Here is a 23,563-nt window from a genome sequence, read left to right on the forward strand (position 1 = left end):
AGAAGGAAGGAAATAATAAATACCAGAGCAAAAACAAATAAAATAGAGATTACAAAAGCAATACAAAGTATCAACAAAGCTAAGAGTTGGTTTTATGGACAGATAAACAAAATGGACGAAACTTTAGCTAGACCAACTAAGAAATAAGAGAAAACTAAAAAAAATCAGAAATGAAAGAGGAGACATTACAACTAATACCACAGAACTACAAAGGACAATAAAAGACTAGTATATACCAACAAATTGAATAATCTAGAAGAAATTGATAAATTCCTAGGCAAATGCAATCTACCAAAATTGAATCATGAAGAAATAGAAAATCTGAACAGATCATTAATGAGTAACAAGATTGAATGAGTAACCAAAAAACTACCAAAGGAAAGCACAGTACCTGGTGGCTTCACTGCTGAATTTTACTAAACATAACCAACCCTAATTCGAGAGCTAGTATAAGAAGAACAAACATAACCATTAATTGAAGAATTAATACCAATCCTTCTCAAACTCTTCCAAAACATTGAAGAAGAGGGAATATTTCCAAACTCAGTTTATGGGGCCAGCACTACCCTGATACCAAAGCCAGATAAGGATACTACAAGAAAAGAAAGCTACATGCCAATTTCTATGATGACAATAGATGGAAAAATCCTCAACAAAATGCTAGCAAACCAAATTAAACAGCACATTAAAAGGATCATTCACAATGATCAAGTGAAATTTAACCCATGGATGCAAAGATGGTTCAACATACATGAATCTATAAATGTGATATACTACATTAACAGAGTAAAGGACAAAAGCCACATGATTATTTTAATAGGGGAAGAAAAAACATTTGACAAAATTCAACATTTTCTTATAATAACAGCTCTCAACAAATTAGGTATGGAAGGAATGAACCTCAACACAATAAAGGCCATACATAACAAATTCAAAGTTAACATATATTTAATGATGAAAAGTTGAAGTTTTTCCTCTGATATCAGGAACAGTACAATGATGCACACTCTCACCACTTCTGTTCAACATAATACCGGAAGCCCTAACTAGAACAATTAGAGAAGTGAAAGATTATACAAAAGGCATTCAAATTGGAAAGAAAAAATTTAAATTGTCCCTGTTCACAAACAACATGATTATATAATTAGAAAATGCTAAAGACTCTACAAAAAAGCTGTTAGAATAAATGAATTCATTAAAGATGGAATGTATGACTTTGTGGGATATGAAATCATAATGTATAATTTTGTAGGATACAAAATTAACATACAAAAATTAGTGGCATTTTTATTAACCAACAACAAACTATCCATTAAAAATTGAGAAAACAAGCCTATTTAAAATAGCTAAAAATAAAATACTTAGTATTAAATTTAACCAAGGAGGTAACAAAAAACTTGTACACTGAAAGCTATCAAATATTGATAAAATAAATTGAAGAAGACACAAATAAATAGAAAGACATTTGTATTAATGGGTTGGAAAAATTAATATTGTTAAAATACCCATATCACCGAAAGCTATGTACAGATTAAAATGCAATCCCTATCAATTCCAATGGCATTTTTCACAGAAATAGAAAAAACAAATCCATCCTAAAATTTGTGTGCAGCAACAAAAGACCTCAAATAGCAATCTTGATAAAAATTAACAAAGCTGGAGGCATCATAATACCAGATGTCAAAACATGTTGCAAATCAATATTAATCAAAATGGCATGGTACTAATATAAACACACACACACATAGATCAACAGAATAGAATAGAGATCCAAGAAATAATTCCATACATTTAAGGTGAATTGGTTTTTTACAAATGTGCCAAGAACACACAGTGGGGAAATAACAGTCTCTTCAATAAAGAGGGTACTGGCAAAACTGCATTTCTACATTTAGAAGAATGAAATTAGACCATTATCTCACACTGTATACAAAAATCCACTGAAAATGAATTCAAGATTTGTTTTTTAATTTTATTTATTTATTAAAAATTTTTAAGACACTGTCACCAAAGCTGGAGTGTGGTAGGGCAATCACAGCTCACTATAATCTTAAACTCCCAGACTCAAGTGATTATTTCATCTCAGCCTCCTGAGTAGGTGGGACTACAGGTGCATGCCGCCACACTGGTTAATTTTTTAAATTATTTTCATAGAGATAGGGTCTCACTATGTTACCCAGGCTGGTCAGATTAAATATTTAAACATCAGAACAGAAACTGTTAAATTACTAGTAGAAAACATAGGGGAAAGCTTCATGTCATTGGTCTGGGTAATACTTTTTTTTTGGATATTACCCCAAAAGCACAGGCAACAAAAGTGAAAGTAGACAAATGAGATCATATCAAATTAAAATGTTTCTGGACAGCAAAAGAAACAATCAAGAAAGTGAAGTGACAACTTACAGGCTGAGAAAAATATTGCAAATCATGCATCTGATAAGGCTTCATATCCCAAATATATAAGGAACTTGTGATGGTTAATACTGAGTGTCAACTTGATTGGATTGAAGGATACAAAGTATTGATCCTAAGTGTGGCTGTGAGGATGCTGCCAAAGGAGATTAACATTTGAGTCAGTGGGCTGGGAAAGGCAGACCCATCCTTAATCTGGGTGAGCACAATCTAATCAGCCACCAGTGTGGCTGGAATAAAAAGCAGGCAGAAAACATGAAAAGAGAGATGGGCCTAGCCTCCCAGCCTACATCTTTCTCCCGTACTGGATGCTTCCTGCCCTCGAACATTGGACTCCAAGTTCTTCAGTTTTGGAACTCAGACTGGCTCTCCTTGCTCCTCAGCCTGCAGATGGCCTATTGTGTGACCTTGTGATCATGTGAGTTAATACTTAATAAACTCCCCTTCATATATATATATACTCCATTAGTTCTGTCCCTGTTTAGAATGCTAACTAATACAGAATTCAAACAACTCAATAGCAAGAAAACAAATAACCCAATTAAAAAATGGGCAAGGACCTGCATAGACATTTCTCCAAAGAAGACATACTAATGGTCAACAGGTATATGGAAAAATCTCAATATCACTAATAGTTAGGGAAATACAAATTGAAACCACAATGAGATATCACTTCGTGTTTGTTAGAAAGGCTATATAAAGAAGATGCAAAATAACAAGTGTTGGTGAAGATATGGAGAAAAGAGAACCATTACACACTGTTGGTGGGAATGTAAATCAATGCAGGTATTATGGAAAACAGTATGGAGGTTCCCCAAAAAATTAAAGATGAAGCTATCATATTATCCAACAATCCCACTATGGGGTATGTATCCAAAATAAATGAAATAAGTATGTGTTAGCTCACGCTTGTGTTGCTATAAATACCTGAGGTTGGGTAATTTGTAAAGAAATGAGTTTTAATTGGCTCATGATTCTGCAGGCTGTAAAGGAAGCATGGCACTGGCATGTACTCAGCTTCTGGTGAGGGCTTCAGGAAGCTTACAGTCATGTCAGAAGGTGAAAGGGGAGCAAGCCTCTCACATGGCAAGAAAGGGAGTAAGAGAGAGGGAGAGGCGCCATATACTTTTAAACAACCAAATCTCATGAGAACTTACTCACTATCACAAGGACAGCATCAAGCCATGAGGGATCTGCCCCCATGACCCAAAGACCTCCCACCAGGCCCTACCTCCAACACCAGGGATTACATCTCAATATGAAATTTAGAGGGGACATCCAAAGTATATCAAAGTATGTCAAAGAGAACATTCCCATGTTCATAGAAGCATTATGCACAAGAGCCAAGATGAGGAATCAAATTAAGTATCCATCAACAGATAAGTGTATAAAGTAAATATCTATATATACAGAATGTAATATTATGTACCTGTAAATGAGAAGAAAATCCTTTTATTTGCAACAACATGGATGAATCTGTAGGATGCTATGTTAAGTGAAATAAGCTAGACACAGAAAGGCAAATACTTAATAATCTCCCTTGTATGTGGATTCTAAAAAAGTTGAAACCATAAAAGCAGAGTGAAAAATAGTGGTTACTAGGGGCTGGGAGTGAAGGGATTGGGGTGATGTTGGTCAAAGGATACAAAATTTCGGTTAAATAGGAGGAATAAGGTCAGGAACTCTATTGTACAACATGGTGACTATAGTTAATAACAATTTATTGTATCCTTGAAAATCACAGAGAGAGTATATTTTTGGTGTTCTTACCACAAAAAAGATAAGTATGTGAGGTGATGTATATGTTAACTAGATTGTTTTAGCCATTCCACAATATATACCTATTTGAAAACATGTTGCACATGATAAATATATACAATTTTTATTTGTCAATTTAGATAAATAAGAAACACTTTCACAATTATTTAAATAAGGGATTGGTATGAGCAGCAAGAAATAATAGAAACATGGAATAGTATTTCAAAATTTATGTTCTTGACATGCATATTTACTAGTTTTAACTCCCCATGCTGTGTTACACCACCATGAATTTCACATGGTGATAGTTTGTATACTCTCCTTTTCTGTCTGGCCAATTACTCTTTCTGCAAAAATTAGCCTCCGCAGTCCCAGCCTCTCTTCCTCTCTGCTCCCATAGTATCTTCTGAGGATAAGTCTATTACCATTAGATTTCCCCTATTAGAATTTGGAGTCCATAAGAGAAGAGACTAGTTTGATCATTTCAGTATTCCCAGCCCTAATAGTTCTGTAAATGCTTAGAAAAAATAGCAGATGGTGTATAGTTCACTCAGAGCCTTGGAAGAGTGAAAGCAAACCTTGACTTGTGCAACCACCCAATGCATTTTTATTCTGGTATAATAAATTTACAGTGAACATTAAGAAAAATAATTTAGGAGACACAATGTCAAAAATGGTGGCATGTAGTTTCAGGGGTGAATATGAAACGGAAGAAGCTAGTTTAAATCACGTTGCCTTGATGATGGAAAGACTGACTGACTGAGGATGAGCACAAGGGTAGTTTTTACCATTAACCAGGAAGGACACCTCTTTGACTTACCATGAGAAGTGTGGAATAACCCCAAAGAGGGTCAGGTTGTTCTAGACTGGCTATGACATGGGGATAGCTCTCCAGACATATGTGCAATTGCTAAAGTTTAATGATAACATGAATGTATGGATTGGTAAATGGATGGAGGATGAATGGATAGAAGGAAAGATAGAGAGACAGATATGTTTTCAACTGGGTATAATTAGATTTGATTAAGTTACAAAATTCTAGTAGAAATAATGCATTATTAACTAAGAAGAAGATTTCTTTTTAGGACAGACAAAATCATGTCAAAATAGATTTTTAGAGATTCATAGAAAATGTATTCATAGATTATGACTGAGCAGTTATGAGAAGAAAAATAACTGAGCATGAAGTGAGCAATCTGACTTATTTAGTAAACAGAGATTAATTATTATTTTTTTTGTTTTTGTTTTTTATTATTTTTCTTTTTTTAAAAATTTATTTATTATTATTATACTTTAAGTTGTAGGGTACATGTGCATAACGTGCAGGTTTGTTACATATGTATACTTGTGCCATGTTGGTGTGCTGCACCCATCAACTTGTCATTTACATCAGGTATAACTCCCAATGCAATCCCTCTCCCCTCCCCCCTCCCCATGACAGGCCCCTGTGTGTGATGTTCCCCTTCCTGAGTCCAAGTGATCTCATTGTTCAGTTCCCACCTATGAGTGAGAACATGCGGTGTTTGGTTTTCTGTTCTTGTGATAGATTGCTAAGAATGATGGTTTCCAGCTGCATCCATGTCCCCACAAAGGACACAAACTCATCCTTTTTGATGGCTGCATAGTATTCCATGGTGTATATGTGCCACATTTTCTTAATCCAATCTGTCACTGATGGACATTTGGGTTGATTCCAAGTCTTTGCTATTGTGAATAGTGCTGCAATAAACATACGAGTGCATGTGTCTTTATAGCAGCATAATTTATAATCCTTTGGGTATATACCCAGTAATGGGATGGCTGGGTCATATGGTACATCTAGTTCTAGATCCTTGAGGAATCACCATACTGTTTTCCATAATGGTTGAACTAGTTTACAATCCCACCAACAGTGTAAAAGTGTTCCTATTTCTCCACATCCTCTCCAGCACCTGTTGTTTCCTGACTTTTTAATGATCGCCATTCTAACTGGTGTGAGATGGTATCTCATTGTGGTTTTGATTTGCATTTCTCTGATGGCCAGTGATGATGAGCATTTTTTCATGTGTCTGTTGGCTGTATGAATGTCTTCTTTTGAGAAATGTCTGTTCATATCCTTTGCCCACTTTTTGATGGGGTTGTTTGTTTTTTTCTTGTAAATTTGTTTGAGTTCTTTGTAGGTTCTGGATATTAGCCCTTTGTCAGATGAGTAGATTGCAAAAATTTTCTCCCATTCTGTAGGTTGCCTGTTCACTCTGATGGTAGTTTCTTTTGCTGTGCAGAAGCTCTTTAATTTAATGAGATCCCATTTGTCAATTTTGGCTTTTGCTGCCGTTGCTTTTGGTGTTTTAGATATGAAGTCTTTGCCCATCCCTATGTCCTGTATGGTACTACCTAGGTTTCCCTCTAGGATTTTTATGGTATTAGGTCTAACATTTAAGTCTCTAATCCATCTTGAATTAATTTTCGTATAAGGAGTAAGGAAAGGATCCAGTTTCAGCTTTCTACTTATGGCTAGCCAATTTTCCCAGCACCATTTATTAAATAGGGAATCCTTTCCCCATTTCTTGTTTCTCTCAGGTTTGTCAAAGATCAGATGGCTGTAGATGTGTGGTATTATTTCTGAGGACTCTGTTCTGTTCCATTGGTCTATATCTCTGTTTTGGTACCAGTACCATGCTGTTTTGGTTACTGTAGCCTTGTAGTATAGTTTGAAGTCAGGTAGCGTGAGGCCTCCAGCTTTGTTCTTTTGACTTAGGATTGTCTTGGAGATGCGGGCTCTTTTTTGGTTCCATATGAACTTTAAAGCAGTTTTTTCCAATTCTGTGAAGAAACTCATTGGTAGCTTGATGGGGATGGCATTGAATCTATAAATTACCTTGGGCAGTATGGCCATTTTCACGATATTGATTCTTCCTATCCATGAGCATGGTATGTTCTTCCATTTGTTTGTGTCCTCTTTTATTTCACTGAGCAGTGGTTTGTAGTTCTCCTTGAAGAGGTCCTTTACATCCCTTGTAAGTTGGATTCCTAGGTATTTTATTCTCTTTGAAGCAATTGTGAATGGAAGTTCATTCCTGATTTGGCTCTCTGTTTGTCTGTTACTGGTGTATAAGAATGCTTGTGATTTTTGCACATTAATTTTGTATCCTGAGACTTTGCTGAAGTTGCTTATCAGCTTAAGGAGATTTTGGGCTGAGACAATGGGGTTTTCTAAATATACAATCATGTCATCTGCAAACAGGGACAGTTTGACTTCTTCTTTTCCTAACTGAATACCCTTGATTTCTTTCTCTTGCCTAATTGCCCTAGCCAGAACTTCCAACACTATGTTGAATAGGAGTGGTGAGAGAGGGCATCCCTGTCTTGTGCCAGTTTTCAAAGGGAATTTTTCCAGTTTTTGCCCATTCAGTATGATATTGGCTGTGGGTTTGTCATAAATAGCTCTTATTATTTTGAGGTACGTTCCATCAATACCGAATTTATTGAGCGTTTTTAGCATGAAGGGCTGTTGAATTTTGTCAAAAGCCTTTTTTCTGCATCTATTGAGATAATCATGTGGTTCTTGTCTTTGGTTCTGTTTATATGCTGGATTATGTTTATTGATTTGCGAATGTTGAACCAGCCTTGCATCCCAGGGATGAAGCCCACTTGATCATGGTGGATAAGCTTTTTGATGCGTTGCTGAATCCGGTTTGCCAGTATTTTATTGAGGATTTTTGCATCGATGTTCATCAGGGATATTGGTCTAAAATTCTCTTTTTTTGTTGTGTCTCTGCCAGGCTTTGGTATCAGGATGATGTTGGCCTCATAAAATGAGTTAGGGAGGATTCCCTCTTTTTCTATTGATTGGAATAGTTTCAGAAGGAATGGTACCAACTCCTCCTTGTACCTCTGGTAGAATTCAGCTGTGAATCCATCTGGTCCTGGACTTTTTTTGGTTGGTAGGCTATTAATTATTGCCTCAATTTCAGAGCCTGCTATTGGTCTATTCAGGGATTCAACTTCTTCCTGGTTTAGTCTTGGAAGAGTGAAAGTGTCCAGGAAATTATCCATTTCTTCTAGATTTTCCAGTTTATTTGCGTAGAGGTGTTTATAGTATTCTCTGATGGTAGTTTGTATTTCTGTGGGGTCGGTGGTGATATCCCCTTTATCATTTTTAATTGCGTCGATTTGATTCTTCTCTCTTTTCTTCTTTATTAGTCTTGCTAGTGGTCTGTCCATTTTGTTGATCTTTTCAAAAAAACCAACTCCTGGATTCATTGATTTTTTGGAGAGTTTTTTGTGTCTCTATCTCCTTCAGTTCTGCTCTGATCTTAGTTATTTCTAGCCTTCTGCTAGCTTTCGAATGTGTTTGCTCTTGCTTCTCTAGTTCTTTTAATTGCGATGTTAGAGTGTCAATTTTAGATCTTTCCTGCTTTCTCTTGTGGGCATTTAGTGCTATACATTTCCCTCTACACACTGCTTTAAATGTGTCCCAGAGATTCTGGTATGTTGTATCTTTGTTCTCATTGGTTTCAAAGAACATCTTTATTTCTGCCTTCATTTTGTTATGTACCCAGTAGTCATTCAGGAGCAGGTTGTTCAGTTTCCATGTAGTTGAGCGGTTTTGATTGAGTTTCTTAGTCCTGAGTTCTAGTTTGATTGCACTGTGGTCTGAGAGACAGTTTGTTATAATTTCTGTTCTTGTACATTTGCTGAGGAGTGCTTTACTTCCAATTACGTGGTCGATTTTGGAGTAAGTATGATGTGGTGCTGAGAAGAATGTATATTCTGTTGATTTGGGGTGGAGAGTTCTATAGATGTCTATTAGGTCTGCTTGCTGCAGAGATGAGTTCAATTCCTGGATATCCTTGTTAACTTTCTGTCTTGTTGATCTGTCTAATGTTGACAGTGGAGTGTTGAAGTCTCCCATTATTATTGTATGGGAGTCTAAGTCTCTTTGTAAGTCTCTAAGGACTTGCTTTATGAATCTGGGTGCTCCTGTACTGGGTGCATATATATTTAGGATAGTTAGCTCTTCCTGTTGAATTGATCCCTTTACCATTATGTAATGGCCTTCTTTGTCTCTTTTGATCTTTGATGGTTTTAAAGTCTGTTTTATCAGAGACTAGTATTGCAACCCCCGCTTTTTTTTGTTCTCCATTTGCTTGGTAAATCTTCCTCCATCCCTTTATTTTGAGCCTATGTATGTCTCTGCGTGTGAGATGGGTCTCCTGAATACAGCAGACTGATGGGTCTTGACTCTTTATCCAGTTTGCCAGTCTGTGTCTTTTAATTGGACCATTTAGTCCATTTACATTTAAGGTTAAGATTGTTATGTGTGAACTTGATCCTGCCATTATGATATTAACTGGTTATTTTGCTCGTTAGTTGATGCAGTTTCTTCCTAGCCTCAATGGTCTTTACATTTTGGCATGTTTTTGCAATGGCTGGTACCGGTTGTTCCTTTCCATGTTTAGTGCTTCCTTCAGGGTCTCTTGTAAGGCAGGCCTAGTGGTGACAAAATCTCTAAGCATTTGCTTATCTGTAAAGGATTTTATTTCTCCTTCACTTATGAAACTTAGTTTGGCTGGATATGAAATTCTGGGTTGAAAATTCTTTTCTTTAAGAATGTTGAATATTGGCCCCCACTCTCTTCTGGCTTGGAGAGTTTCTGCCGAGAGATCTGCTGTGAGTCTGATGGGCTTCCCTTTGTGGGTAACCCGACCTTTCTCTCTGGCTGCCCTTAAGATTTTTTCCTTCATTTCAACTTTGGTGAATCTGGCAATTATGTGTCTTGGAGTTGCTCTTCTCGAGGAGTATCTTTGTGGCGTTCTTTGTATTTCCTGGATTTGAATGTTGGCCTGCCCTACTAGGTTGGGGAAGTTCTCCTGGATGATATCCTGAAGAGTGTTTTCCAACTTGGTTCCATTTTCCCCCTCACTTTCAGGCACCCCAATCAGACGTAGATTTGGTCTTTTTACATAATCCCATACTTCTTGCAGGCTTTGTTCATTTCTTTTTCTTCTTTTTTCTTTTGGTTTCTCTTCTCGCTTCATTTCATTCATTTGATCCTCAATCGCAGATACTCTTTCTTCCAGTTGATCGAGTCGGTTACTGAAGCTTGTGCATTTGTCACGTATTTCTCGTGTCATGGTTTTCATCTCTTTCATTTCGTTTATGACCTTCTCTGCATTAATTACTCTAGCCATCAATTCTTCCACTTTTTTTTCAAGATTTTTAGTTTCTTTGCGCTGGGTACGTAATTCCTCCTTTAGCTCTGAGAAATTTGATGGACTGAAGCCTTCTTCTCTCATCTTGTCAAAGTCATTCTCCGTCCAGCTTTGATCCGTTGCTGGCGATGAGCTGCGCTCCTTTGCCGGGGGAGATGCGCTCTTATTTTTTGAATTTCCAGCTTTTCTGCCCTGCTTTTTCCCCATCTTTGTGGTTTTATCTGCCTCTGGTCTTTGATGATGGTGATGTACTGATGGGGTTTTGGTGTAGGTGTCCTTCCTGTTTGATAGTTTTCCTTCTAACAGTCAGGACCCTCAGCTGTAGGTCTGTTGGAGATTGCTTGAGGTCCACTCCAGACCCTGTTTGCCTGGGTATCAGCAGCAGAGGCTGCAGAAGATAGAATATTTCTGAACAGCGAGTGTACCTGTCTGATTCTTGCTTTGGAAGCTTCCTCTCAGGGGTGTACTCTACCCTGTGAGGTGTGGGGTGTCAGACTGCCCCTAGTGGGGGATGTCTCCCAGTTAGGCTACTCAGGGGTCAGGGACCCACTTGAGCAGGGAGTCTGTCCCTTCTCAGATCTCAACCTCCGTGTTGGGAGATCCACTGCTCTCTTCAAAGCTGTCAGACAGAGTTGTTTGCGTCTGCAGAGGTTTTGGCTGTGTTTGTTATTGCCCTGTCCCCAGAGGTGGAGTCTACAGAGACAGGCAGGTTTCCTTGAGCTGCTGTGAGCTCCACCCAGTTCGAGCTTCCCAGCAGCTTTGTTTACCTACTTAAGCCTCAGCAATGGCGGGCGCCCCTCCCCCAGCCTCGCTGCTGCCTTGCCGGTAGATCACAGACTGCTGTGCTAGCAATGAGGGAGGCTCCGTGGGTGTGGGACCCTCCCGGCCAGGTGTGGGATATGATCTCCTGGTGTGCCTGTTTGGTTAAAGCGCAGTATTGGGGTGGGAGTTACCCGATTTTCCAGGTGTTGTGTGTCTCAGTTCCCCTGGCTAGGAAAAGGGATTCCCTTCCCCCTTGCACTTCCCAGGTGAGGCAATGCCTCGCCCTGCTTCAGCTCTCGCTGGTCGGGTTGCAGCAGCTGACCAGCACCGATCGTCCGGCACTCCCCAGTGAGATGAACCCAGTACCTCAGTTGAAAATGCAGAAATCACCGGTCTTCTGTGTCGCTCACGCTGGGAGTTGGAGACTGGAGCTGTTCCTATTCAGCCATCTTGCTCCGCCCCTGAGAGATTAATTATTGAGCCTTGATAATTTCCAAAGCAAGCAACTCTTATAGTTATTTCTATCAAACCTGATGAGAACATAATATGTTGTGATTTTAGTGGATTAAAAATCAAATTGCCTAGTGGGATCCTTCTTCTAATTCTTAGGATTGATGATATCTATGCCAAGTTAATGGAAGGAGGCATTCATTGACTGTTGCCCACACACCAAAAAGTAGAACTGATAGACATTTTTAATATCCTGTAATTCCAGTAGAGTTTTGGTTTCTGATCATCTTTCTTTGAGGAAAGTTACTGAGCTATGTTATATTCTGGACCATATGAAAGGAGATTTTTGTACAGGACTTTTGTGCGTAGTCATAAAAACCAAGATGTACACCCCCACATGCACTCCTTCTGGTTGTGAATTAATCACAACACAATCTTTTCATTGCACTTTGTACTTTTAGAACTGCCTTATATTATATCTCACATCTATGTCTGTTTCTTCCACTACATTAAAACTTCAACTCCATGTACCTGGAACTGTGCCTGGAACATAGTCTTTATCTTTTCTTCTCTGTGTAAAGATCTCTTTCTGATCTTAAACAGTTCAGCTCAAAAGTTAACCCTGATGCTCCTCCAAAACAGTTAATTGTCTCCATCTTATGATTCTACCATACTTCATTCATAATACTTCTCAGGTACTTATCCCATTATACTGTTATTTATACAGACATCCTAATTCCCTATTGAACAATTACCCACTGAAGGGAAAAGATGTCAAATATTTATGATTTTTGTCCTTAGCACCTAACATAATATCTGCCACATAGTAGGTATACAATAAGTATCTGTTGAATTAAAATGTAATGAATAGGCTGGGCACTGTGGCTCACACCTCTAATCCCAGCACTTTGGGAGGCCAAGGTGGGTGGATCACTTGACCCCAGGAGTTTGAGATCAGCCTGGCCTACATGGCAAAAACCCATTTATACTAAAAACACAAAACCTAGTCAGGCATGGTGGTACATGCCTGAAATCCCACCTACTTGGGAGGCTGAGGCATGAGAATCACTTGAACCCAGGAGGCAGAGGTTGCAGTGAGCCGAGATCATGCCACTGCACTCCAGCCTGGGTGACAGAGTGAGACTATGTCTCAAAAAAAATTTGGTGAATAGTTTATCTACCAAGATAAAAATGAAACTCCATGAAATATGATTCAAGTTCACAATAGGAAATACAAGTAAATTCCAACTTTCAGGGGTAATTATTAGTACTGGAAAGCAAATGCTTGATAAAAGATCAAGCAGCAACTTCACTAGAAAATGATCTTGCATTCTTCCTTTGGTCCTCCTGCTAAATGGTGGCCACTATGTTGGCGTCATTTTGCATTATTTATTGCAGGAATAAATTTGTAATCAAGGATCTCCCATAAAATTCGATTGTTTAGTATATCTTAAAATCTGTAATTCAAATCTAAAAGCTCGATGGATGGCAGAGCAAGATGACAGAATAAAACCATCCAGCAATTGTCCTCCACAGAAGCATCAATTTGAACACTATCCATGCACAAAAAAATCCTTCACAGGAGCTAGGAAACCAGAGGAGAGATCACAGTACCTTGTTTTAGAATAATAATAAGAAAAGATGCATTGAAGAATGTAGGAAGGGTGGTTTTACATTACCAAGGCATCCACCCCAAACCCCAGGCAGCAAAGCAAAGAAAGAGATACAATTCGTCGGGTGCAGTGGCTCATGCCTGTAATCCCAGCAATTTGGGAGGCCGAGGCAGGCAGATCACGAGGTCAGGAGATCAAGACCATCCTGGCTAACACGGTGAAACCCTGTTTCAACTAAAAATACAAAAAATTAGCCGGGCATGGTGGCGGGCACCGGTAGTCCCAGCTACTTGGGAGGCTGAGGCAGGAGAATGGCATGAACCTGGGAGGCAGAGCTTGCAGTGAGCCAAGATCGTGCCACTGTATTCCAGCCTGGGTGACAGAGTGAGACACTGTCTCAAAAACAAAACAAAACAAATAAACAACGAAAGAAAGAAAGAAAGAAAGAAAAGAGAGAGAGAGAGAAAGAAAGAAAGAAAGAAAGAAAGAAAGAAAGAAAGAAAGAAAGAAAGAAAGAAAGAAGGAAAGAAAGAAAGAGAGAGAGAGAGAAAGAGAGAGATACAATCTACTTGGGGGAAGGAGAAGGAAGTAAGTGCAGAACTTTGGCTTGAAACACAATAACAGGCCTGTAATAGTTAAACCCAACACCGAGTGGAATCCCTCAACCCCTGACACCAAACCAATACCCATGGACAGAGCTTCTAGATTTGCCTTGGTGCCAGACATGAACTTGTGACACCAGTGGTATGGACTCATATTCCAGCCCGCATCACCACTAGCCAATAACAGCAACCTCAGGCTCTGAATAAACCTCAGCAGAAGGTTCAGCCTTAGGTGGATCCCAGTACTGCACTGGTCTCAGCAGCTGTGGGTTTCAGGTGCAACCGAATATTGGCTTAGCCTCAGTGGGTGTGGAATTACCCACTTCACCCCTTTCCTAGCCCCAGATAGCACAGCGTGGAGAAAGACACCATGTGCTTGGGGGAAGGAAAAAGAGGTGGCATAGAACATCACCTTGCAACCCAGTACTGACTTGCTTCAGTAAAACTCAGCACAGGGCAGGGCCCCTCAGCCCCTGATACAATGTTGGTGCCCATAAATGGAGCGTCTAGGCCCACCCCAGTGCCAAACAGGAGCCTGCAGCCCTAGTGGAATGGACTTTTGTTACAACTCACATCACCACCAGCCAGCTACAGCAGACTTTGGCCCTAAATAAACTCCAGTGGAGGGCAGGCTGTAGTAGTCACATACCTTGGGTGCATCCCAGTACTGTACTGGTCTGAACAGCTGTGAGCTTTGGGGGCAACACAGCACTGTGTCAGACTCAGTAGTGAAAGGATTCTAGCTCTGGTGGTCCTGGGCTTGAGGTGCTCCTAGTTTTGCAACGACTGAAGTGATCATTGCTTAGGGTTATGGGTTACCAGTCAACCTGCCCTATATCTCTGAACCGGCTTACTTCTGAAGGTATCTTACAAACAAAGTCAGGCTTTGAAGACTGAATTAGGTGACTATGTCAATGCTCAGACAACAATGCACAGCCACAAAGGGCAAGATCAAACAGGGAAGTATTACATCACCAAATGGACAAAATAAGGCACCAGTGACTGAGTCTAAAGAGATGGTGATAAATCTTCAACAAAGTTGATAAAAACAAGCAATGGAAAAAGGATTCACTATTTAATAAATGGTAATGGGATACCTGGCTAGCCATATGCAGAAGATTGAAAGTAGAACCTTTCCTTATACCATATACAAAAATCAACTCAAGATAGATGAAAGACTTAAATGTAAAACGTAAAACTACAAAAACTCTTGAAGGAAATCTAGGAAACGTCATCCTAGACAAAGGCCCTGGCAAAAATTTTATGACAAAGACACCAAAAGCAATTGTGACAAAAACAAAAATTGATAAATGGGACCTAATTAAACTAAAAAGTTTCTGCACAGCAAAAGAAACTATCAACAGAGTAAATAGACAAACTACAGAATGAGAGAAAAATATTTGCAAAGTATGCATCTGACAATGGTCTGATATCCAGAATCTATGAGGCATGTAAACAAGTCAACAAGCAAAAACCAAACAACCTCATCATAAAAAGTAAGCAAATGACATGAACAGACATTTCTCAAATTAAGACACATGTGCAGCCAACAAGCATGAAAAAATACTCAACATTACTAATCATTAGAGAAATGAGAACCAAAACCACAATGAGATAACATCTCACACCAGTCAGGATGGCTATTAGTAAAAAGCAAAAAAAAAAAAAAAAAAAAAAAAAAAAAAAAAAAAAAAAAAAAAAAAAAAAAGAAAGAAAACTGGCAAGGCTGTGGAGAAAAGCGAATGCATATACACTGCTGGTGAGAATGTAAATTAGTTCAGTCACTGTGGAAAGCAGTTTGGTGGTTTCTCAAAGAACTTAAAACACAGCTACCATTTGACCTGGCAATTCCATTATTGGGTATATATCCAAAGGAATATAAATAATTCTACTATAAAGACAAATGCATGCATATGTTCATTGCAGCACTATTCATAAAATCAATGATAGGAACTCAACCTAAATGCCCATCAGTGGTTGACTGGATAAAGAAAATGTGGGACTTATACATCATGGAATACTATGCAGCCATAAGAAATCATGTCTTTTGCAGGAACATGGGTGGAGATGGAGGCCATTATCCTAAGCAATGTTTCTACAAAGTAATGCAGAAACAGAAAACCAAACACTCTGTGTTCTCACTTATATTTGGGAGCTAAACACTGAGTATACATAAATACAGAAAAGGGAACAAAAGACTCCAGGGCCTATTAAAGGGTAGAGGGTGGGAGGAGAGTGAGGATTGAAAAACTACATATTAGATACCATGCTTATTATCTGGATGATGAAATAATTTGTACACCAAACTCCCATGACACATGATTTTATCTATAGAACCAACCTTCACATATATCCTGGAAACAAAAATAAAAGTTAAAAAAAGAGGTGGAGATGGAAGAAATGCCTGATAAAGAGTTCAAAATAGCTGTTTCAATGACGCTCAGCAAACTTCAAGAAAATTCAGATAAGCAATGCAAAAATTTATTAGAGAAATTAAGATATATTGAAATAATATTTTCTTAAAACACAAATGCTGGAAGTTAAAAATACAAGAAACAAAATGAAAAAATGCAATGGAGAACATCAGTAGCAGAATTGGCCAAGCAGAGGAAATAATCTGTGAATTGGAAGACAGACTAATCAAAAATACACACTTAAAGGAGAGAAAAAAGATATAGTATAAAGGAATGAAGAAAGCTTACAGGAATTATAGAACAACATCAAAAAAGGAAACACATAGGTCATTGGTGTTCAAAGGAGAAAAGATAAAAAGAAAGGTAAAAAAAGTTCATTTAAAGAAATAATAACAGACAACTTTCTAGATGTACAAAAACATATAAATATTCACGTACAGGAAGGCCAAAGATCTACAATCAGATTCAATTCAAGTAAGACACAAATAAGAAACAACATATGATAATCAAATTGCCAGAGATCAAGGCAAACAGAGGCTCTTGAAGGTAGCAAGAGAAAAGAAGGGAATCACAATATGTCTAACAGCAAAATTATCAACAGAAACCTTACAGGCAAGGAGACAGTGGGATAATATATTCAAAGTGTTGAAGGGGAAGAAACTTCCAACCAAAATTACTGTGTCCAGAAAAACTGTCCTTTAGAAATGAAGGAGAAGTAAATATTTTTCCCAGCACAACAAAAGCTGAAGGCATTTATTACCACTAGACATGTCTTATAAGAAATGCCAAAGAGAATTCTTCAGGTTGAAAGAAAAGGATGATAACAAGAAAAATGAAAACATCTGAAAGTATGTAACTCACTGGTTAAAGTAAGTACTCAGTCAAACTCTGAATACTGTAATAATGTAATGGTGGTGTGTAAATCACTTATATCTTTAGGATGACATTAAAAAACAAAACAATTAAAAAAATAATAAGTAGAATAATTTAAGGAAAATGCAGTATAAAAAGATGTGAATTGTGAAATCAGGAATTCAAAATGTTTGGTGTGGGAGGCAAAAAGTAGAATTATTTTTCCTCTTTTTCTTTGTTGCAATCAAAGTTAATTTGTTATTAGTTTAAAATAACCTGTTACAACTATAAGTTGTTTTTTGTAAGCCATATGATAATCACAAAGCAAAAACCTGTAATTTGTGCACTAAAAATAAAAAAACAAGGAAACAAAACATAGTACTAAAGAAAACCACTTAATTACAAAAGAAGGCAGTAAGGGGGGTAAAAGAAAGAGAAGAGTTACAAAACAACTAGAAAACAATGAAAAAAATGACACTAGAAAGTCCTTACCTAGCAATAGTTACCTTGAATGTAAATAAATTATCCAATTAAAAGACATGAATTGGGTAAATGGATTAAAAAAACAAGACCCAACTACATGCCACCTACAAGAGACTCACTTCACATCTAAGAATATACATAGACTGAAAATAAAGTGAGAGAGGAAGATATTCCATGCAAATGAAAACCAAAAGATTTGGGGTAGTTATATTTATACCATACAAATAGACTTTAAGTCAAAAACTATAAAGAGACAATAAGTCATTATATAATGACAAAGGAGTCAATTCAGTAAAAGGATATAACAAATTTTAAAAACACATGCACTCAACATTGAAGTACCAAAATATATAAAGCAAACATTTGTAGATCTACATGGAGAGATAGACCATAATACAATAACAGTAGGGAATTCCAAAACCCACTTCCAGCAGTGGACAGATCACCCAGAGAGAAAATCAGCAAATAAATATTGGATTGAAATTGCTCTCTGTACGAAAGGGACCTAACAGTCATTTACAGAACATTGCATCCAAAACTACAAAATACATATTTTTCTCTGATATGGTTTGGTTCTGTGTCCCAACCCAAATCTCATGTTGAATTGTAATTCCCAGTGTTAGGGGAGGACCTGGTGGGAGGTGATTGGATCATGGGGGTGAACTTCCCTCAAGCTGTTCTCATGATAGTGAGTGAGTTCTCATGAAATCTGATGGTTTAAAGAGTTTGTGGCACTTCCGCCCTCATTCTCTTTCCCCTGCCACCACTAGAAGAAGATGCTTTCTTCCCCTTCATCTTCTTCCATGATTTTAAGTTTCCTGAGGCCTCCCAGTCATGCTTCCTGCTAAGCCTGCAGAACTGTGAGTCAATTAAACCTCTTTTCTTCATAAATTACCCAGTTTCAGGTAGTTCTTTATAGTAGTGTGAGAATGGATTTAATACAGAAAATTGGTACCAGGAAGTGGGTCATTGTTATAAAGACAGCTGGAAATGTGGAAGTGACTTTGGACCTGAGTAACGGGCAGAGGTTGGAACAGCTTGGAGGGCTCAGAAGAAGACAGGAAGATGTGGGAATGTTTGGAACTTCATAGAGACTTGTTGGATGGTTGTGATCATATGCTGAGAGCGATATGAACAATGAAGTCCAGGCTGAGGTGGTCTCAGATGGAGGGAGGAACTTATTCAGAACTAGAGCAAAGGTCAATCTTGCTATGCTTTCGCAAAGAGACTGGCAGCATTGGGCCCCTGCTCTAGGGATCTGTGGAAATTTGAACTTAAGAGATGATTTAGGGTCTCTGGCAGAAGAAATTTCTAAGAAGTAAAGCATTGAAGATGTGGCCTGGCTACTCATAAAAGCCTATGCTCATTTGCATTAAAAAAGAGATGGTCTGAGAGTGGAACTTATATTTAAAAGGGAAGCAGAGCATTAAAGTTTGGAATATTTGCAGCCTGACCATGTGGTAGAAAAGAAAAATCCATTTTCTGGAGAGAAATTCAAGCTGGCTCCAGAAATTTTCATAAGAGGAGTCAAATGTTCATAGCCAAAATAATGGAGAAAATGTCTCTAGGGCATTTCAGAGAACTTCACAGCAGCTCCTCCCATCACAGGCTCAGAGACTTAGGAGGGAAAAATGGTTTTCTGGGCCAGTCCCATGGTCCAGGTGCTCTGTGCAACCTCAGGACATGGTACCCCATGTCTCAGCTTCTCCAGCTCCACCCATAGCTAAAAGGGGCCAAGGTACAGCTCAGACCATGGCATCAGAGGGTGCAAGCTCCAAGCCTTGGCAACTTTCACCTGATGTTGGGCCTGCAGGTACACAGAAGGCAAGAGTTGAGGTTTGGAAACCTCCACCTAGATTCCAGAGGATGTATGGAAATGCCTGAATGTCCAGGCAGAAGTCTGCTGCAGAGGCAGAGCCCTCAGAGAGAACCTCCACTAGGGCAGTGCACAGGGAAAATGTGGAGTTGAAGCCCCACACAGAGTCCCCACTGGGGCACTGCCTAGGGGAGCTGTGAGAAGAGTGCCACTGTCTTTCAGACCCCAGTATGGTAAATACACAGACAGCCTGCACTGTGCTCCTGGAAATGCAACAGACACTAAATGCCAGCCTGTGAAAGCAGCCAAGGTGGCTGTACCCTGCAGAGCCACAGGGGCAGTTCAAGGCCTTGGGAGACCACCCCTTGCATCAGCAAGCCCTGAATGTGAGACATAGAATCAAAGGAGATTATTTTGGAGCTTCAAGATTTAATGACTGCCCTTCTGGGTTTCAGACTTGCATGTGGCCTGTAGCCCCTTTGTTTTGTCCAATTTCTCTCATTAAAATGGGAGCATTTACCCAATGTCTGTACCCCCATCATACCTTGGAAGTAACTAACTTGTTTTTTATTTTAGAGGCTCACAGGCAGAAGGGACTTGCCTTGTCTCAGATAATACTTTGGACTTGGACTTTTGGGTTAATGCTGGAGTGAGTTAAGACTTTGGGGGACTATTGAGAAGACATGATTGTGTTTTGAAATGTGAGGACATGAGATTTGGGAGGGGCCAGAGGCAGAATGATATGGTTTGGCCCTGTGTCCCCATCCAAATCTCACGTTGTAATTCCCAATTTGGGGAGTGGAACCTGGTGGGAGGTGACTGGATCATGAGCACACATTTCTCCATGCTGCTCTTGTAACAGCGAGTGAGTTCTCACTAGTTCTGATGGTTTTAAAAGGGTGTGGCACTTCCTTCCTCACACTCCCTCTCTCCTGCTGCCAATAGAAACAGGTGCTTGCTTCCCCTTCACCTTCCACCATGATTGTAATTTTCCTGAGGCCGCCCATTCATGCTTCCTGTAACGCCTGTGGAGCTGTGAGTCATTAAACCTCTTTTCTTCAAAATGAATGAAAAATGTAAATGCAATAGTTGAAACAATAAAACTACTAAAAGAAAGCATTAAGGACACTTTTCTTTTTTTTTTTTTTTTTTTTTTTTTTTTTGAGACAGAGTCTCGCTCTGTTGCCCAGGTTGGAGTGCAGTGGTGCAATCTTGGCTCACTGGAAGCTCCACCTTCTGGGTTCACACCATTCTCCTGCCTCAGCCTCCCGAGTAGCTGGGACTACAGGCACCTGCCACCACACCTGGCTAATTTTTTGTATTTTTAGTAGAGACAGGGTTTCACCATGTTAGCCAGGATTGTTTCAATCTCCTGACCTTGTGATCTGCCTGCCTCAGCCTCCCAAAGTGCTGGGATTACAGGCATGAGCCACCATGCCTGTCCCTAGGACACTCTTTATGATAGTGGTCTGGGCAAGGATTTTTTGGACAAGGCCTCAAAGCCACAGACAATAAAAGCATAAATAGACAAATGGGATTATATCAAATTAAAAAGTTTTTGCTTGGCAAAGTAAACAATCAATAGAGTAAAGAGACCACCTATAGAATGGGAGAAAGTATTTACAAACTATGCATCTCACAACAGATCCTGTACATCCACAATATACAAGAAGCTCAAATAACACATAACAGAAAAAGAAAACAAATAATTGGATTTAAGCATGGGTAAAATATTTGAATAGGCATTTCTCAAAAGAAGACATACATATGGTCAGAAAGTAGAGACAAATTGCTCAGCATCACTAATCATCATGAAATAAAAATCAAAGCTACAAAGTGAGATATTACTTCACCCCAAATAGAATGGCTATTATCGAAGACAAAAATTGCAAATGCCAGAATGGATATAGACAAAAGGGAACACTTATACATTGTCGATGGGAATATAAAATAATACAGCTGCTATGGAAAACAGTATGGAGTTTCCTTAAAAAAATTAAAACTAGAGCTACCATATGATCCAGCAATCCTACTATTGAGTATATATCTAAAGGAAATAAAATCAGTGTCAGTATATTTGAACTCCCATGTTTGTCGTCAAACTATTCACAATACCCAAGGTATGCAACCAACCTAAGTGTCCATCGATGAATAATTGGAAAGAAAATGTATTACATATGCACAATGAAATATTCTTCTGCAAAAATGGATGAAATCTTGTCATTTGTAACAACATGGATGAACTGGAAGACATAATGTTATGTGAAATGAGTCAGACACAGAAAGAAAAATACTGCATGATATCACTCTTATGTGGAATCGAAAGAAGTTTATCTCATAGGAGTAGAGAGTAGAGTAGTGATTCCCAGAGGCTGAGGAGTGTGTGTTGGGGGATAGTGGTGGGTGAGATAGGGAGAGATTGGTCAACAGGTACAAAGTTACAGTTAGGAGGAATAAGTTCTGGTGTACTGTTGCACAGTAGAGTGACTATGGTTAACAATATTTTACTGAATATTTCAAAATAGTTAAAAGAGGAAATTTTAATTGTGTTTGCCACAAAGAAATGAAAAGGTATAAAGTGATGAACATGATAGATACACAGAATTGATATTATACAATGTATACATGTATCAAAACATCACATTGTGCCATAAATATGTAAAACTGTGATTTATCTATGATTTAAAAATATAAATAAAAAATCTAAAAAACCATTTTCCTCCTCTTTATTGTTCAAAACTAGTATATTAATAGGAATGATTATGATACAATCTAGAACTGTTCACTCTTGTTTAATTAATTAAATTTAATTAAACATCTACAGAAGATGTTAGGTTGTATATAATTCAAGAAGGCATGATGAGGCTTCTTTGTTAGAAATATCTCACATATAAAATTTAAAATCTAGAAAGAGAGAATTTAAAAAGAAAGAAGCTAGCTTGAATCTAACCAGAAGGAAAGAGTCAGCAAAGTCAAACTAAGGAATAGTAGAGAAACTAAATTTTCTCTACTCTACAAAAAAAATCAGCTTCACTGAAGTAAAAGAAAGTCTGTAAAACTATTCAAGATTAGAGACTCAAGAGGTATCGGGAAAATATAATCCTCCAAACGAAATCAATAAGACAGGAAAATAAATTATAACACCCATTAGGATCAGGATCAGGAAAATAAAATTCTTCTGAGGATCAGGAAAATAAAATCCTCCAAAGGACATCAATAAGACAATTTGAGAAACTTGAATGAGTATGGAATATAAGATAATACTATTGTATCAATAATAAATGCTCCAAATTGGATAATTATATTGATTTTATGTTAAAAAAATTTTTCTATTTTTGGAGACACATGCTCCAATACTGAGGGGTGAGGACACATAATGTCTATAATGTCTTTGCAACTGACTCATGAAAAATAATAATTATGAATCTAGATTAATTTAGTCTTGCAAGTTTTCTGTATGTTTGAAATTTTTAACACAAAAATTTAAAATAATAAGAAAAATAGTGCTTGCTTTGGCAGCACATATACTAAAATTGGAAGGATATATAGAAGATTACCATGGCCCCTGTGCAAGGATGACACTCAAATTCATAAGGCATTCCATATTTTTAAACATATCTATGGAAATAAACTAGAAAATCTAGAAGAGATGGATAAATTCCTTCACACATACACCCTCCCAAGACTAAACCAAGAAGTTGAGTCCATGAATACACCAAAAACAAGTTCTGAAATTAAGGCAGTAATTAAGAGCCTACCCACCAAAACAAAAAGCCCATGACCAGATGGATTTACAGCCAAATTCTACCAGAGGTAAAAAGAGGAGCTGGTATCATTCCTTCTGAAACTATTCCAAAAAATTGAAAAGGAGGGAATCCTCCCTAACTCATTTTATGAGACCAGTATCATCCTGATACCCAAACCTGGCAGAGACACAACAACAAAAGAAACTTTGGGCCAATATCCCTGAGGAACATCAATGCAAAAATCCTCAATAAAATACGGGCAAACTGAATTCAGCAGCAAATCAAAAAGCTTATCCACTACAATCAAGTTGGCTTCATCCATGAGATTCAAGGCTGGTTCAACATACGCAAATCAATAAATGTAATCCAACACATAAACAGAACCAATGATAAAAACCACATGATTATCCAATAGATGCAGAAAAGGCCTTCAATACAACTCAACACTCCTTCATGTTAAA

At 38.2% G+C, this 23,563-nt stretch overlaps 1 protein-coding gene and 1 non-coding gene across 2 annotated transcripts in view; both read left to right on the forward strand.

Annotated features, from left to right (window-relative positions):
• The window catches only part of SMS (spermine synthase), an 863,947-nt gene that overhangs the window by 47,056 nt on the left and 793,328 nt on the right, over positions 1-23,563 (forward strand). The window lies entirely within an intron of this gene.
• LOC126946953 (U6 spliceosomal RNA) lies at positions 22,860-22,966 on the forward strand. The gene has a single exon (XR_007722817.1). It is a non-coding gene; the product is annotated as a U6 spliceosomal RNA (small nuclear RNA).

This window comes from Macaca thibetana, chromosome X (genome assembly GCF_024542745.1).
Source record: "Macaca thibetana thibetana isolate TM-01 chromosome X, ASM2454274v1, whole genome shotgun sequence".
Classification (NCBI taxonomy): domain Eukaryota; kingdom Metazoa; phylum Chordata; class Mammalia; order Primates; family Cercopithecidae; genus Macaca; species Macaca thibetana.